General features: G+C 42.5%; 1 protein-coding gene across 1 annotated transcript in view; it reads right to left on the bottom strand.

Moving 5' to 3' along the window:
• KCNH5 (potassium voltage-gated channel subfamily H member 5) overlaps positions 1–14,859 on the bottom strand; it is a 238,882-nt gene that overhangs the window by 46,099 nt on the left and 177,924 nt on the right. The gene's annotated exons all lie outside the window — the stretch shown is intronic.

Genomic DNA, 14,859 nt, shown 5'->3' with positions numbered 1-14,859 from the left:
TAGTGCACCAGCGGAGAGTGGTTCACAGTCCATGGAAACAGCCCCATCACCTGCATCGCTTCCAGAGGGACCAAGCCCAGGTCCACAATCCAATGAGGAACTGATGTCTCCAGCATCTAGGGAACAGTTCCAGACCGAACAGGAAGCAGATGAAAGCCTCCAGAGAGCTTGGATGACAGCACGGAGCAACCCACCACCTCTCAGCTCTTCTAATCGATCCAGGTTTCTTGTAGAAACTTTTATATAAGGAAACTCTTCCTGGTGGACACCAGGAAGACTGGCATCCTCAGAGACAGTTGGTAGTTCCAACTAAGTACTGGGTAAAGCTATTAAGCTTAGCCCATGATCATCCTAGCGGCCATGCTGGGGTGAACAGAACGAACGACCATTTGGGAAAGTCGTTCCACTGGGAGGGAATTGGCAAGAATGTTTCTACCTATGTCCGGTCTTGTGAGGTGTGCTAAAGAGTGGGAAAACCCCAAGACCAGGTCAAAGCCCTTCTCCAGCCACTCCCCATCATTGAGTTTCCATTTCAGTGAGTAGCTGTGGATATTCTGGGTCCTTTTCCGAAAAAGACACCCAGAGGAAAGCAGTACATACTGACTTTCATGGATTTTGTCACCCAATGGCCGGAAGCAGTAGCTCTAAGCAACACTAGTGCCAGGCACTAACAGACATTTTTGCCAGGGTAGGTTGGCCCTCCGACATCCTCACAGATGCAGGAACTAATTTCCTGGCAGGAACTATGGAAAGCCTTTGGGAAGCTCATGGGGTGAATCACTTGGTTGCTACCCCTTACCATCATCAAACAAATGGCCTGGTGGAGAAGTTTAATGGAACTTTGGGGGCCATGATAAGTAAATTCATAAATGAGCACTCCAATGATTGGGACCTAGTGTTGCAGCAGTTGCTCTTTGCCTACAGAGCTGTACCCCATCCCAGTTTAGGGTTTTCACCATTTGAACTTGTATATGGCCGTGAGGTTAAGGGGCCATTAATGTTGGTGAAGCAGCAATAGGAGGGGTTTACACCTTCTCCAGGAACTAACATTCTGGACTTTGTAACCAACCTACAAAACACCCTCCAAACCTCTTTAGCCCTTGCTAAAGAAAACCTAAAGGATGCTCAAATGGAGCAAAAAGCCTGGTATGATAAACATGCCAGAGAGCAGTCCTTCAAAGTAGGGGACCAGGTCATGGTCTTAAAGGCGCTCCAGGCCCATAAAATGGAAGCGTCGTGGGAAGGGCCATTCATGGTCCAAGAGCGCCTGGGAGCTGTTAATTATCTCATAGCATTCCCCACCTCCAACTGAAAGCCTAAGGTGTACCATATTCTCTAAAGCCCTTTTATTCCAGAGAATTAAAGGTTTGTTAGTTTATAGCCCAGGGAGGAGATGATGCTGAGTGGCCTGAAGGTGTCTACTACGAAGGGAAAAGTGCTGGTGGCGTGGAAGAGGTGAACCTCTCCATGACCCTTGGGCGTATGCAGCGACAGCAGATCAAGGAGCTGTGCACTAGCTACACGCCGACGTTCTCAGCCACCGCAGGACTGACTGAACGGGCATACCACTCCATTGACACAGGTAATGCTCACCCAATTAAAGTCCAACCTTACCGGGTGTCTCCTCAAGCTAAAACTGCTATAGAACGGGAGATCCAGGATATGCTACAGATGGGTGTAATCTGCCCCTCCCGCAGTGCATGGGCATCTTCAGTGGTTCTAGTTCCCAAACCAGATGGGGAGATACGTTTTTGCGTGGGCTACCGTAAGCTAAATGCTGTAACTTGCCCAGACAACTATCCAATGCCACACACAGATGAACTATTAGAGAAACTGGGATGGGCCCAGTTCATCTCTACCTTGGACTTAACCAAGGGGTACTGGCAGGTACCGCTACATGAATCCGCCAAGGAAAGGTCAGCCGTCATCACACATGTCAGGCTGTATGAATTTAATGTGCTCCCTTTCGGGCTGCGGAATGCACCTGCCACCTTCCAAAAACTTGTAGATGGTTTCCTAGCAGATTGGGAGAATATGCAGTCGCCTACCTTGACGATGTGGCCATATTTTCAGATTTCTGGGCAGAACACCTGGAACATCTACAAAAAGTCTTTGAGGGCATAAGGGAGGCAGGACTAATTGTTAAGGCTAAGAAGTGTCAAATAGGCCTAAACAGAGTGACTTACCTTGGACACGAAATGGGTCAAGGAACTATCAACCCCTTACAGGCCAAAGTGGATGCTATCCAAAAGTGGCCTGTCCCAAAGTCAAAGAAACAGGTCCAATCCTTCTTAGGCTTGGCCGGATATTACAGGCGATTTGTACCGCGGTACAGCCAAATCGCCGCCCCACTGAAACACCTAACCAAAAAGAAACAGCCAAATGCAGTTCAGTGGACTGAAGAGTGTCAGAAGGCCTTTAACCAGCTTAAAGCGACACTCATGTCTGACCCTGTGCTAAGAGCCCCAGACTTTGACAAACCGTTCCTAGTAACCACAGATGTGTCCGAGCGTGGTGTGGGAGCAGACTTAATGCAGGCAGGACGGAATCAAGAATTCCATCCTGTCGTGTTTCTCAGCAAGAAGCTGTCTGAGAAGGAAAGCCACTGGTCAATCAGTGAAAAGGAATGTTACGCCATTGTCTACGCTCTGGAAAAGCTACGCCCATACGTTTGGGGACGGCGTTTCCACCTGCAAACCGACCATGCTGCGCTACAGTGGCTTCATACCGCCAAGGGAAATAACAAAAAACTTATTTGGTGGAGTTTAGCTCTCCAAGATTTTGATTTCGACATCCAACACATCTCAGGAGCTTCTAACGAAGTCGCTGATGCACTCTCCCGTGAAAGTTTCCCAGAATCAACTGGTTAAAATCGTCCTTGAGATGTGGAAAATATTGTTAGTCTTTATACAGTTTGTAGTATATTTACAGGTGCATGTGTCTTATTAACTCTGTTTTCTCCTAGAGCTCCAGGAAGAAATCACAGCCAGTGTTTCACCCTATCTGTGATTTGGGGTGGCATGTCATAAATATAAAGGGAAGGGTAACCACCTTTCTGTATACAGTGCTATAAAATCCCTCCTGGCCAGAGGCAAAACCCTTTCACCTGTAAAGGGTTAAGAAGCTAAGGTAACCTCGCTGGCACCTGACCCAAAATGACCAATGAGGGTACGAGATACTTTCAAATCTAGAGGGAGGGGTGAACAAAGGTTTTGGGCTGTCTGTGTGATGCTTTTGCCGGGAACAGATCAGGAATGCAGCCTTACAACTCCTGTAAAGTTAGTAAGTAATCTATAAGTAATCTAGCTAAAAAATGCGTTAGATTTTCTTTTGTTTAATGGCTGGTAAAATAAGCTGTGTTGGATGGAATGTATATTCCTGTTTTTGTGTCTTTTGTAACTTAAGGTTTTGCCTAGAGGGATTCTCTATGTTTTGAATCTGATTACCCTGTAAGGTATTTACCATCCTGATTTTACAGAAGTGATTCTTTTGCCCTTCCTTTAATTAAAATTCTTCTTTTAAGAACCTGATTGATTTTTCATTGTTCTTAAGATCTAAGGGTTTGGGTCTGTGTTCACCTGTACCAATTGGTGAGGATTCTTATCAAGCCTTCCCCAGGAAAGGGGGTGTAGGGCTTGGGGGGATATTTTGGGAGAAGACGTCTCCAAGTGGGCTCTTTCCCTGTTCTTTGTTTAAAACGCTTGGTGGTGGCAGCATACGGTTCAAGGACAAGGCAAAGTTTGTACCTTGGGGAAGTTTTTAACCTAAGCTGGTAAGAATAAGCTTAGGGGGTCTTTCATGCAGGTCCCCACATCTATACCCTAGAGTTCAGAGTGAGGAAGGAAGCTTGACAGTCACTTTTGAAAATGAGACTTATTAAGCTCCTTTTAAAAACTGGATGGGGGGGCAGTTTTTGAAAATTTTACTCTTAAGCACATGCTACAGCTATCCATGTGCTAATAAGTGCTTTGCTGAATCTGGGCCTCACTGAAGTATCTAACGATTAGAGCCAATCAAACTATTAATTAAGAATAACATTTGCTAAAAAAATCAACTCCCTTTTTGGCTAGCAAATCATTCACAAATAGACCCTGATTCCTGTGAATGAACTTGTTCATTTGCATTCACTGAATAGTTCTGACAAATAATTTTCTAACTACTTGTTGTCCATGACTGTTTGCATTAAATATTTTCGAATTGTGTTGTGCAGTTGGGCATCTGTTTTTACTCCCTAACTGAATGACATTTTATTTTTAAACAGGAGAATAACAAATGGTAAATAATTTGTAATGAGCTCGTGTTTTATGTTTTCAGCTGCACAATCATCTGCTCTAAAATTTGTGAAATATTGGGAATTTGTGAACATTCTCAAGGATGTCCAACGGTCATTGCAATGAAAAATTGCAAACAACAAACAAACTGACCCCACAAATCTTAGTGAACTGAACATTGTACTTATATTTAGTTGTATTTGACAATCTGATTTTCTGCCATTTGACCAGTGCTGCTAACAATTAGATTAAGTGATTTTTCTAGATGAAATATTATTAATTATTGATGTTACAGTATTGTTCAAAAGCCCAATCAGGATCAGAGGCCCACTGGGATTGGCACTGTAGAAACATATATTAAGACCTCATTCCTGCCTTGAAGACTTTACCATCTAGATTAAGACAAAACTAAATATCTGAACATTTACAGATACTAGTGTATATAAAATCCATGACTCCAAAGCTAGGTCTGGCCAAAGCTATTAGGAAGGTAGTGGCTCAAACTATTCATTTTATTCGGATGTTGCAAAGTGAAATGATAGGTAGATATCACATTCTGGGGTGACAACTCTTCACTAGTCTGAAGCTGATTCTGCCGCAAAAGCAATTTTCGCTATTTTTAGCAGATTGGATTTCCCTAAGGAGATTTTACCTGACTGTGGGTCAAATTTCAGGTCTCAGCTATTCAGCGAGTTATGGAAGTTGTGTGGGGCAAAACAACTAAAAGCCATCCCATATCACCCAGAGACAAATGGTCTGTTGGAGAGGTTCAATGGAATTCTAAAATCTAGGCTCAGAATCAAATAGGAGAACCGGAGTCTGGGACAATGTCACTGATGGATTGTTACCCTATTTGCTATTCGCTTATAGGAAAGTGCCCCAAGAGTCGGCAGGGTTTGCCCCATTTGATCTTCTATATGGAAGAGAAGTGAGGGATCTTATCTGAGACTCCTGAGAAGGGTACACTGTTATAGAAGTTAATGGACTTAATGGAAATGGATCAGACTAACCTCAGGAACAGTCCAAGCAAAAGGTGCGGTATGGCCAACATACTTGTAAATGCTCTTTCGAAATGGAGGATCTGAGGTTAGTGCTAAGCACTAAAATGCAGAATTCTTGGGAAGGACCTTTTGCGGTGACAGAAGAGGTGAATGAAGATACAGATCATGTTAAAAGGTCGCATGGTAATCGTGTCCCACAGCTAGTGCATGTAAACAGATTTAAAGCTTATCACGGCAGGCAAGCTATGGTCAACACAAGCTGTTGTGTAGAAAGGGAAACTGAGTCACATCACCTCACTGAACGTCAGCCTGACTCACCCATGGAAAGCATCGATCTCTGTGGTGAGTTAACACCAGTTGAAAAGGCACAGGTGTTATCTGTGCTGCAAGAACATAGACAAGTGTTTTCTAGCAAACCAGGGAAGACTCACTTGCTGACTTATATGACCATTACTGCAGGATTACAGCCACCCCAGCAGGTCCTACCACACCACTGGCAAGGTATAAGAGCAAATTTGCACAGAAATACAAAGCATGCTGGACCAGGGCTGCACCTATACACAGACACCCAGACTGTGACCTGCATGCTGTTTGACTGTTTGTGAACATCCCGGGCTGGGAACTACAACAGCAAAGCATTGTGAGGCACCCAAGGTTATGGGGCAGGCAGTGACACAAGCGCACCCTGATCTGGATCGTACCCCGGAATGTGACAGTCCAGTTTTGCATAAAAGAAAAGACACATGGTTCAATGTCACAGCTAGAACCAAGTGTCATGACAAATATCTCAAGATTAAAACCTTTCCTCATATTTACTGTAAACCAGAGAAGTGGCAGATCTGAAGTGTAGATCTGCAGTGCTGGCCACCCCATCTCTAAAAGGATATTTGCACACATGAATAACTTAACTCATATGTGGCAAGTTATATGCATAATTATTGGCAAGTTTGAGCCCTAAAATAGCTGTTTTGACAGTGGTTAACAGTTGGGAAGACACCCACTTTGAGTAGCCAAAATTCCCTTCTCTTGCCTAATTGCTTTTCTAGCAATATGCTGAGTGAGGTCCAAGATTTGGACTGTGCCTGATACCCAAATTACCTGAAGCAGCCACTGTAGAAAAAGTGAATGTATAAAATGAGGGTGGCGTTCAGAAGTATCCTCCTCATTTCTTACAAAATGCTCACCTTGATTTTAACAAAAGTTACAAACATTTTTAGGACCCTTAAAAGGAAACAAAGTATAAGGGACTTGGTGTCTAATTCAAAACCCAGTAAAGTCTTTTCATAGAGATTAAGGCCAGATGGGACCATTAGATCATCTAGAACTGAACACCTGTCGATCACAGGTGATTACATTTCACCCAGATATCCCTATATTGAGCCCAATTACTTTAGTTAAACAAAAGCATTTCAGTCCTCAGGAGAGTGAACTGTTGTGAGCCACAGGCCAAGACCAGGAAAGAGCGAGGTGCCACCAATGCCCGGGGCCCTTGCCGTGGCAGGAAAATGAAGAGGTGAAATATGCCCAGACGATACCCGTGCCCCTTGCTGCAGAGGAAAGCGAAAAAAACGCAAGGCCTCTGCCAATCTGACCTGGGGGGAAATTCCTTATTGACCCCCAAATTCGGCGATCAGTTTGACCCTGAGCATGTGAGCAAGACACACCAGCCAGGCATCTAAGAAAGAGGTTTCTTAGCACTCTCTCCATTGATTTCAATAGCCCTTGGATTGGGCCCCGGTGAAGGTTTATTTTATAGCTTGGAGACTTTATTTTCCCAAGGGAAGAATGATAGTACATGTATAATATTTCTTATCGCCCACACTCTCAAATATTTGCAATATTTTCTAAGTATACTTTGCAGCTTTGTTTTGGGAACTACATACATTAACCAAATTAACAATCTAGCTGATCAAACTGATCTCATTGTTCCATGTGGTCTGGGGTTTTATTTCTGTGTATTGTCTATGGTATTGTATGTGCATAATATTATTCACTAGATCTTTGGAGGTTTGCAAAACATGAATAGGAATTTCTATTTGGAGTAAAGTAAAAATTGCTGATGCTTGTCTTGGTTTTATTCATCTCTATTTTACATTCAATAAAAAATGTCTATATCTTGGAATTGTCTCTTCTAATGAAGATTATAAAGGCTTTCTTTCTTAGTCTGGTTTTCAAAGGATTTTTTTAAAAATGAGGGTGAATATGGAATACATAATCCAGCTAATGCATTTTACAAAATGAGATGGCATAAAGTTTAAATGCTTATTGCAGAGCATTTATGAGTAATTTATCACTTATCTAATGTACTGATTTTAGAATGCCTTTCTGTAGTTAATTGTCCTTGTTCATAAACGCAGTTCTGTTTCATACACACAGCAGAGTTATATAATTTATTGAAAATAGACCACTTTTTGAAACATGTACAACAATGCATCAGTTATTTTTTCTTTGTGATGTGCACTTGGAAAAATTGGAGTTTAGCTTTGAGCAACTACAGCCTGCTGTTGAAAATAAGCAATATCGTTGAGTTGTCTCTTATCATTCTCCTCCCACAATGTAAGGGAAATGTTTCTTTTCTTTCTAAATGCAAGGTAATATTACCCAGCAAATTAAAGATAAAAGGTTAAAAGATGATATTTACATGCAACCCTTGTGTAATACTTAGTGTTAAACAATGTACCACAATTCTTTTATAAATGAATCATCCTTCAGAGAAATGAACAGATTTTCATGATGTTTGTTGCTGTTCTGTTAAATAACAAACAGCAGTGGGATCATCAAATAGATGCTGAGCCACTACAATCATCCAGAGCAATTCATTTATTCACGAGTCAGTTGCCTTTTGAGTCAAATGGCAGCGTGGTAACTTGAAGTGGGGAAGGATTTAAAGGACAGACACAAAAGGTAACACTGACATTTTGTACTTTACGGACGCTGTATGTTTCTTTGAACACAAAGATAAATAGGAGCATTAGCTTCCATGGCACAGCGAAAGCATGGTGATATTATGCTGTGTTCAGACAGCATGAAAACAAGAACAAATAGTTCAAGACTCTTCTGAACTTTTTCCAAATATTTGAAAGCTGCGACACTTGTTAAATCAGCCAAATTTGTTAACAAATGTAATGAGTGAAAACAAAATAAAATCCTGTAACACAATAGAGTTTTCCCCATCAGGGAACACTCAGACACTAATCACATATTATATTTTATCCCCAGCTCACTGATGGCTACTAGTAAATGATGGCAAATATTCATATATTTCTCTTTCACTCTCCTTTCAGATAACTGCAAAGGATAATTTAGCTAGTTGAAATTAAAAGTCAGATTTTCAAATATAGTTGAATGAACAGCATGTATCTAAGTTATGCAAGCAAATATGCACGCACATATTGCAATTTAGGTATTTAGGCAGGTATGCATGTACAGATATAGCCATGGGCTGGTGTTGCAAAATGGCTGTTTTGAGAGATCTGTAGGGTATACATTTTTAAAATCTGTCTCCACAGTTAGACTCTGACCAAGACTCTTTTAAGGACTTATCCACATATGGAGTTATTCAGGAATAGCTGTCCAGGGATAAATCCATGTGTGCACACTCTTATTCTGAAATGAGAATGCCTTTTTCTGAATTAGCTTAATCCACTTGGAAAATTGAATGAACTAAAAGAGGTACCTAAAAAAAATGTACAGAAAAAGGTACTTTTAATCTGGAATAAGAGTGCCTATGGGCTTGTTTCCACTTACCGGGGGATTGACATGTGGCCATCGATCCACCGGGGGTCGATTTAGTGGGTCTAGTGAAGACCTGCTAAATCGACTGCCAATTGCTCTCCCGTCAACTCCAGTACTCCACTGGAACAAGAAGCATAAGGTAAGTCGACGGGAGAGTTGCTCCCGTTGACCCAGTGTGGTGTAGACACCGCAATAAGTCAACCAAAGATACGTCAACTCCAGCTACGTTATTCACATAGCTGGAGTTGTGTAACTTAGGTCCATCTAGCCCTATAGAGTAGACCTGACCTATGCATGGAGTTATTCAGAAATAGCTACTGTGCTGTAAATTCATACCCTATCTTATTCTGGAATAATTTTTGACAAGCCTTAAGGAAAGGATCCTGTAGCACCAACATGCTAGGGCCTGATGCACCACTGTCTTTCACCTTATGTAGACATTACACCAGTGCAAAGTGGATGTAAATCACTATGGCTCTGATTCCCATTATCACTAAAGCCTCATTCCACTGCTCTGATAGTGTAAAAGGGGCCTTAAAGTGGGTGAAAATGTGAAAGCTACCAAACCAAAATGGGTAGCTTTTTACATGCACTTTTTACTAGTGTAAATGACTACACAAAGCAAAAGGCAAAAGAGAATCAGGCCCTGGATGTTCATGTGGTTACTACCGTTACGTTGATTTTTGGACTAAAAGAAAGACTGAGATTGGGTCTGCACTTGAAAATTGTATCAGTCTAGCTCTATCAGTTAGAATTGTGATTTTTTTTTTACTGCAATAGTTACACAGGTAGACCAGTGGTGCAAGTGGAATCCATTTCTTACAGGTACGGGAGGGCACTGGGGGGGGCACGTGACCTCCTCACATGACCCCCCATGTGACTCCTCCCTGCCTCGCCCCTAGCCCAGGGGCCCCATGCCCTCCCTGTCCCCTCCCCATGATCCACCCCCCTTATCTAGGGAGGGGGGCCCTCTGTCCTCCTCCCGCTGCACCTTCGGAACCGCAGCGGTGAAAGGAGCACGGTCCCACGCCCGCAGCTCTTCCGGCATGGCTGTATCACCCCAGCCCTTCCACGCAGGGTCTCCTCCATCTGTACAGCAGCCCCGCTGGAGGACAGGGCTGGGGGCAAGGCTGGGGGCAGTACAGCAGCCACACCAGAGGGGCTGCTGGCATGGGGCCGCCCAGTGACCCCATGTTCTGCTCATTTCCCCACTGCGGTTCCCAGGAGAGCCCGTAATGTACCGCCCTACGTGCACTGCTGAGGTAGACCCCCTGGCCTGGACGTAGTTTCACTGACATGAAGATGCTTTGTACCACTATAGTTATGCCCCGTCCCATGTGGGAAAAGTTACACCAGTGTAAAGCACTTTTACAACAATACACCTGTGCACACAATAGGGATGGTTGCATTGTTTTAACTAGTTTTAACAGATAAATCAATACTATCTTTGAAGGTAGACAAAGCCCTACTCACTCGGAGTTTTTAGAAGGGAACTATCTGGTATAAATTCTAAATTATCTGTTGGATTAAGCCTGAGGAGTTCTAAGTATACATAACAAGGTCATTTTCTTGGAAAATGTGTTCTGGGAGAACTCAGACCTCGGGTTACATTTAAAATTTTTTTCACAAGGAAGCATATTTCCCAGACTCCTTCATATCTAACTAGACGTCCAATTGGTAATGACAGCATTTTTGAAACTGGTTAGAAACATGCAAGGTTTGGGGCCAGATTTTCAGCACAGCCATGCTTGATTGGCTAACTGCCAATTTGTAAGATTCTGCAGTAAATACTCTGACCTCCCCAACAAAGAACAAAGCTACAAGACTTATCAACTTGCATGGGGCCTGCAAAGAGGTTCACAGAAGGTTCACAAAGGTTCCAGTTAAGCAGACTTTCAGAGCCCTGCACATGTCTATATGTCTATATATGTCTATATATATATATACATATATATATATATATATACACACACACACACACACCCCATATATATGTCTCCATCTTAAACTGGCAACAGAAACTGAGCAGAGAAATATCCTAGTAGATGTGAGAGCCGGATAGGACCTATGGGAAGAAGTCTAGGCAGATACGGGGGGAAAAAATCTCCTGGTAAAAATTATGTAGAAAGGGAAAACAGATAAAAAGGCCCAATCTTCCTTCTGAAATTATGACTACCAAGATAAACACCTCCCAGGACAGGAGCAAAAGGGAGACAGATATGAGTGGCTGGACATGGTCTAAGGAGAGCCAGGACAGGTCTCAGTTAAGGCTGGAAGCCTGAAGATTGGGGACAGTGAGTTCGCACTTTCTGCTCAGAATGGGTCACAGACTTATGGTGGCTCAGAGACTGGATTCACAAGGGGTTCGTGTGATGCTGCTGGATCCACAACAGTGCAAATTCATCAGCCATCGCCCCATATACGGAAGGGAGTACAGCCTGATGCTGCAGTAGACTGTGGGATATAGGTACTTTGTTCCCATGAATCTCATAAGCATACAACCCTGTTATTTGTGTTGTGCGCTGAGAATGGTACATGGGCCAAAATCAGGGAATGATACAAACCACCAGACAGTTTGTTTGTTGTTCTATAACAGCTGTTTATTCATACAGGAAATACTCCACAGGGCGCATGCCTAGTTTCACCCACCTTCAGATGGATTTTCTCAGATGTTTCCTTTCAGTTGTTTTAATCAGCCAAAGACCAACTTTCAGCAAAAGGGCGTCAGGTGTCAAAATACATAATATCCTGTTAACAGCACTATATGGCTGAATGCTGCTGGAGCAATGTATTTGGACTCAATTTAAAAATGTAAAAAGTTATCTACAGACTACAATGCCTAGAAAATCTTTTCCAAACCTAACACATTGAGAGGAAACTGCATGAATTAAGATTTAATTTGTGTTAAAGCTCTGCATCTCCCCACTGATAAAATATTAAAATGTAAACAATTCTCTAACAAATGCTCTATTCATCAAGGACCTGGGCGGCGTTTACAGGAGGGCTGTCATTATCTAAATGGCTGAGAAGAGCTGCAGAGTCCATGTTTCTAGGCAGTTAATGCAATATTATCCTGAATCTTTGGCTGCAAAGTGAAATCATAAAATACCGAACCTGGGTATGTGCCAGTAAAACGTTGATGAAGAAGAGCAATTACATGTAACATAGTAAATTCTGCACCACGAGCTATACTGCTGGAAGATACAGTATTTGCTGGTAATTTAGGATGACTCCTAACTGACCACCTGCAAAGCCTAAAATTATATTGCTGGGTGTTGCACAAATTTATCCCATCTCAGGATTTAGTCTAGTGTGTCTAAATATTTTAGCCATGATCATGGCCTGTGTTATGTCACAGGTTACACTAGATTAGTTTAAGGTCCCTTCTAAGCTTAAAATCTATGAATTTACACTAAAGCATGAAGAAACTGGCCAACTCTAAATAATCAAAAATAAATATAGGAGAAAACATGTAATATAAGAAATGAAATGCTTTGATTGGTTCATTCATATATTTTTGACTTTCTGTCTTAAGCCCTAGAAAACATAGTGGGGTCTGGGCCTGTAGGTCTTGAAGTCAATGGATGTTTTGCCACTGACTACAGTGGAAGTATAACTGGACCCTCTTGGCTAAATTTTCAACGAAGCGCTCAGCTGAAAATCCAACTGTTATTTTGGTACCCAAATGGGAGCAGAGCTCATTTGAAAATCTGGCCATAATTGTGGTCACTGAACACTTGAAAGTCTGGCCCTGAGCTCCTTTGGAAAACCTGGGCCTACCTGCTGCATGGTACTACATAAAATGACACAATGAGAAAGGTCATTTCAAGCACTTTGGAAAAAACAGCAATGGGTTCAAAAATGGCCAATGGAGAGAAAAAGCAACAATGGTATGGAACATGTGCAGAAAGCCAGCTGAACACTGGTAAAGCTTTTTTTGTAAATAATTATTAAAATACAAAATATAACGTGGCACAGCTCCAACCTTGTCCCCGTGGGTCCCACACATCCAGGAGGTTTATGCTAGCTTCAGAGGCTCACTGCAACCCTCCACGTAGCCTCTCTCTCTCTAGGGCCAGGGATACAGTCTACTGAGCCCTTTTCATCATAAGCCAGCAATGGAAGTTGGTGAGAGAATTCCCACAGTCTCTGCTGCTCCTACGGCCTCATGACAAAACAGTTTAGCCTCCTGTCCTGACAGGGGCCTGTTTTCCCCTCCCAGGAGGTGTTTCTGTAGTGGTGGGTTGCGGGGAACCTGGGCGGGTTCCGGCCCAGGGACCCTAATGGTAGCAGCTGTTGGCAGCCAACCTTTTACCGCCAGAGTTGCTCCATTTCCCTGGGCCACTTCCCCACAGCTCTCCTGCTTCTCCCTTCTTCACCCTTACCTTAGGGCCCCCTTACCAATGACTTGAGGGTGTCTTCAGTAACCAGCCCTTCAGCCGCACTTCCTCTCCTCTGGCTCCTCTCTGCCTGACTGGAGTGAGCCCTTTTATAGTATCAGAGGGGCCTTAAATAGAGTCAGGTGGTCACATTAGCTTAATGGCCTCACCTGACTCTTTGCAGGTTAATTGGAGTCAGGTGTTCTCATTAGCCTGGAGCAGCCCCTGCTCTGGTCAGTCAGGGAACAGAAAACTGTTAATCCAGTGGCCAGTATATCTGCCTTCTGCTACTCTGCTGTACCCAACTGGCCTGGGTCTATCACAGTAAATAAAACCTATTCAAAGAAACAAGCAACAATAAGGAACCACCAGGAAGAGGAAAAGGTTTATATTAGATCTGACCAGAGGATGACAATTCAATTCCACAGCAACATTCGCTCAGCATAACATCAAGTAAATTCAAAATGTTAATAGGGCTGATGGATGGATTCCTAATACCGCAATTCTAAAGCGTACTTGCATAAATCCGAAAGCCGCTGAGCACTGACTTCACTGGGAGTTGTAATTGATCGGCACCTCCTAGGATTCGCCTCATGCTATTTGCTAGAAGAATCAATTTGTTATCTCTTTAAACCTCAGAATACAGCTGCAATATGGGGTGGAAAAAAATCATTCCCAATTTTCAAATACCTTACTAAAACCAATGAATTATATGCAACTTGCTATGGCGAGCTTTCCCTGATGTTCATGTCTGATATTTGGTAATATTCAGTTTCTAATTCCACTAGGAAGAAATAATGCCTTAAAAGATAACATGTGACCCTGTTTAAAGGAAGCTTAATAACTGAAGGTCTGGGCTTCTGGTAAAATAAAAAATCCAATAAACAAACAACAGGGCTGTAGTGGGATTATATGATGAACACATATAAAAACTGACATACATCACATTAAAATAGACAATTTATCTGATTACATGTGGGGTAAGATCACTAGTGTAGATGAAGTACAACTGTCATATATTCATACTGCCTGGGCTACCAAAACTGCTTTCATTCAACAGGGATCAATCACACCTAGGAATTCAGCTCCTTATTATATTTTAATCACCGAGCCCTTTGGGTTGAACCAAATTATTTTTGATCAGTTCCCAGAATCAACATTTAAGTGTAAAGTCATTACCTTTCTTCTGGCATAACATTTTCTTCAAAATACGTTACTTAATCTTCAGGTTTAAAGCAATTCTATGAGTTCTACAGTAAACCATACTATTAAAGGGAGCATCTAGAAATACTTGGTCGGCATTTAACACCACCACTTACATAAGATTCTTTGCCAGACGCAAATTGTATGTAACTGCAGTAGGGTGAACTACTATCTGCCCCATGTGAGTGGACACCTGATTTCATTAGCTTGCATTTACTGAAACCTGTTTGGTGGTACATTTCCGCATATAAAGCAATTCTAGTTACACTA

The sequence above is a fragment of the Natator depressus genome, chromosome 6, assembly GCF_965152275.1.
Source record: "Natator depressus isolate rNatDep1 chromosome 6, rNatDep2.hap1, whole genome shotgun sequence".
NCBI classification, from domain to species: Eukaryota; Metazoa; Chordata; order Testudines; family Cheloniidae; genus Natator; species Natator depressus.
The sequence above is the reverse complement of the archived record's forward strand: the minus strand, read 5'-3'. Positions and strand labels throughout refer to the sequence as shown.